This window comes from Cavia porcellus, unplaced genomic scaffold (genome assembly GCF_034190915.1).
Source record: "Cavia porcellus strain 051 isolate PalLab524CR breed Dunkin Hartley unplaced genomic scaffold, mCavPor4.1 scaffold_8, whole genome shotgun sequence".
Lineage (NCBI taxonomy): Eukaryota > Metazoa > Chordata > Mammalia > Rodentia > Caviidae > Cavia > Cavia porcellus.
Window position 1 is genome coordinate 7,551,190 of NW_026947491.1, and position 4,275 is coordinate 7,555,464.

Below are 4,275 nucleotides of genomic sequence, written 5' to 3' on the forward strand. Positions count from 1 at the left end.
ACATTCACATGTGCCCGCAGCCTGTCAGGGTGACACACATCCTCTCCTTTATTTCTTTCTCATCTTGGGGTTGCCCTTGAGTTTTCCCCAGCAGGTGAGCTGTGGATCTGACTAGAGAGACTAAGGCAGAGGCACCCAGCTCTCCAAGGCAGGAGTTGGAATGAGCTGTGTGTCTTCCTTACCCTCCTGTTGGTCCACATGGCCTCAAACTAGACCAGATGAGGAAGACGGGAGCAGAGCCTCCTCCCAGTGGGAAGAGTCAGCATTCATGGCCGTCTTTAAACTCCACGTTGCTCTTTCTCCTTTGGGTCACACTGTGTGTCAGAGACAATCTTATGAGAATGTGATGGGAGAAAAACACATACCAGAGGAAGAAATGGGACAGGGTAGAAGAAGATTCTGACTTGATACCCTCATTTCATAGAGGATTCACCATCCCATGTCCAGTACCTGGGCAGCGCGTGGCTTCTTGGAGGTGACCGAGCCATGGTACTGAGCCAGCTATCCAGAACTTGTCACTCTGTGTGTTGTTGTGCGAATGAATGTCTTGCACTGACTCTCCCAGGGAAGGTGCCAGGGGAATCTTATTGCAAAACTAGCAGTTTTTTTGGGTTGACAAAGAGAACATTCAATTAGGGAGATTTTCAGAACACAATGGAATCATTTGAGTTGTGAAATGCAGACTTAAAAAGTAATCATGTAGAAACATCCAACAAGCATTTGGAATCTGCCTGACAGATGCAGCCTCTTTTTCCCAGGCACAGACGAGGATCCTTGGGGGCCACAGAGGAGCAGAACACTGGCTGTTCCCAGGTCTCTCTGGTCTCAAACACGTCATTGATAACTTGGCTTACCTTACAGACAATGATGAAAACCATCATGTATCTCTCCCTACCCTAAGCACTGAAGATGTGAAGGAAAGCCAGGACCTGGGTCTCACCAGTCTCTTTGACTTTAGATTCGAGCAGTCTGCCCACTCCTGGAGTCCACGTGAGCCACAGGTATGATGCAGGGGTAGACAAGATGGCAGAGGCAGCTCACTGCCCGATCGTGGAGCCAAGATGACGAATCTGTGAAGAATATCCGAAGGATACTGGCTCTCTTGATGTCAATCACCAGCTTTTTAGCTTCTTTCTTTCCTTGTTGAACATAATCATCTCCACTCTGACATGCTCCTATGCCGTTCTGTAGACTCGGTCCCTGGTTCCTGGTATTTATGTTCTGTGTAATCCTCTCCTGTTGGCTTAGGGGAGGGCTGCTCTTTTGATTCTCAGGAGGAGAATCTGGCAAAAGTACTGGGGAATGTGAGGCTAAGATGAGACGAACAAAGGCTGTGAGTGCCACAGGGCTTCTGCTTGCTCCCTGTGACTAGGTCTGGAAGATGAGTCACCCCCAGCTGACATCTGGGGAAGGATGAGACCCTTGCTTCAATGCCCTTTGAGGACCTGCACCCTGCCATCAATATGCGAGAAGCCTTAAAGAGTCTCCATCCCTCTCAGTCTTCTGAAGAGCCCACAGGCCAGGTGTACAACTGTGAACAGTGCCCAGTCACAGGACTCAGTTAACCCATAGCCACACACGGTTCCTGACCCACACAGATAAGGCATCTGGGTGGTATTAAGCCACTGCATGTTGGGAGTCAATTGGTTATGCAGCAATAGATACCCAGTTCAATTGTGTAAAGGAAGCATGAAATTCTGTCTAGCATAGCTTGTGCTTCAGGGCACTTTTGACTGCACTCTCTGGGCCATAGGAATCTCTCATCCAAAGGCTGAGGGGCATTTGGACAGAGCAATGAAGACTTACCGCTTTGCAGCAGCAATCAGATGCCCTGTGTTCTGGCTGTGGCCTCAGCCAACCTGACTGCTGACTGTCGCCTCAGGAGCTGGAGCCTCCTCTTTCCAGTAGCAGCACAAGACCTGCCTCTTACACTCAATGCTCTGTGACCTGTGCACACACTGATCAGACTTCAAGTCCAGGCAGATCACTGTCCTGCGTTCATCCCCTGGTAAAGACTGTTCAAACCCTGTTACGCAAATCCACAGTCTTTATTTCATTTGTATTTTATCATGGTAGTCTCTCCAGCGGACTTCATGGTGAGATTACTTTCTGGGACTCTATGTACCTCAACTCCATGGCAAACCCTAGAGGCAAGGATAGATCCAGTCCTTAGCAACATACTCCCGGGGGTTGTGACACTGCATAACGGACTGACCTGTGTCACCCTGTACATTCATATGTGGAAGCCCTCATGTTCAAAAGTACTGTGCTTACACATAGGACCTTCAATGAGGGAACCCAGATTAACAGAGACAGTGGCCCTTGTCCAACCGAGCTGCATTGCTACAAAGACAGAAGAAGTACCAGGCTCCTTGAAGCACAGAGACAAAACCATGCACAGGTGGAGAGATGGTGACAGCTGCTGGCCAGCACAGACACAGGAAAGACCAAGCCTGCTGAACCCTGACCTCAGACTTCCAGCCTCCAGATCTGGGAGAAAATAAAATTCCCCTATTGAAGCCACCAGTCTATGTATCTCCTGCATCCTTATGCTGACTCATGTACTGTGGTTTGACGAGAAGCCAGTCGGGAGTGCATACCCCATGCTGATCAGTATTGGTGGAGAGAGGGGACTTGGGCTCCTCTGAGTTTGAGCTCTGCCTCGGCTCCGTACTAAACGATGAGGCACACTCCAATTAAACCCCAGCTTGTGTTTGTAAAATTGGGGTTCGCTCTCTCTGCATTTCACCATTACTATAGAGAAAAGATGAGGTAGTGTTTAGAAAATATTAGCATGTGCTGTGCGCGCGCACCTGCACACACACACATACACACACACACACACACACACACACACTATGTATCATATTCTTTTCCTTCCTTCTTTTCTTCCCTCTACAGAAGAAAATCAGGAAGGGAAACAGGGCCAGGTCCATCATGTGGAGACTGAGGAAAGAGGAAAAATGATAACACTTATATACTCTTTAAAATGTGCATATATGTTCCATTGTGATTTTTATTTTTTAAAATACCACACCAAAATTTTATTGGTCTTGAATATTGATTTTTGGGGGACATTCTGTTAACGGGTTTGTGCATAAAATATGCCCTCTACTCATTAAATCTTCCTTTAGGTCCTTGATACCTAACAAATCAAGACAGTAAACAGGGTTTGGTGGCACATGTCTGTATTCTAAGACCCTCTAAGGCTGAGGCAGGAGGATTCCAAGTTTGAGCCAGTCTGGGCAACTTAGTGACCTAACAAGGTCCTATCTCAAAATAATAAAACTGGATTAAGTAGTTTAGAGTGAGGCTCTGGGTTCAATCCTTAGAACTGCCAAAAAAAGAAAAAGAAAAAGAAAGAAAGAAAGAAAGAAAGAAAGAAAGAAAGAAAGAAAGAAAATCAAGAGAGAAATTTGCTTTAAGTTGAGTAAATAGCTGATGAGCAGAATTCCTTTTGAATACTGAGAATTCAAGAACTCTAGTCCCAGGTTTGAGCCAGCTTTGTATATAACACATTTGTCTGCAATGCAGAATAATCTCCAGTAACTTGGGATTTGGGGCTTTTTATAGTCCTAAAGGCAAAACTATTTGTTTAATCTGAAAAGACCCAGTAAGGGGCCCTGGCAAGAGTGAGATAAGCCAAGTAAAGGATTTCTGCAAGGTGATCTTTTGCCAGCTTTATTGTGCTTTGCAAGCACTCCCCTGAGGAACACAGCCTTCCAGAGAATGATGGGTCAGCAGCTGGGTCTGGTCTGAGGGTTAGTAGTTTGCAACACACGCTCCAGACAGCTCCATTTTCTGGCTGGGAATCCTGGTCACTCCTTCTGTCTAACACATCTGCACCTGCACTTGGAGGTTCAGTCTCTCACCACCAGGCCAGGAACAGCAAGAGAGAGTACACAGCATCATTACTTATCTTTCCCTTCTTCCCCTCAGTGAGGAGGAGAAAGAAGAGACAGAGGGAGAAGTCAGGAGAAAAGATAGAGGAAGAGAAATTCATATTAGAAGTAGTATGTCCTAATCACCTTCCAGGCACTGTGACAAAACATTTAACAGCCACAATTTAAAAGAGGAGAGGTTTAATTTGGCTCATGATTTTAGTGGGCTCAGTCCATGGGTTGCCTCCAAGGCAGGAACATCATGGCAGATAGGGCCAGGGCAGTGAATAGCTGCTTATCTTGTGGTCAGAAAGCATAGAGAGAAGAGAGGAACCAGAGACAGGAAACTTCCAAGTCACTTCCCCAGGGTCTCACCTCCAAGCAGGCCTCATGT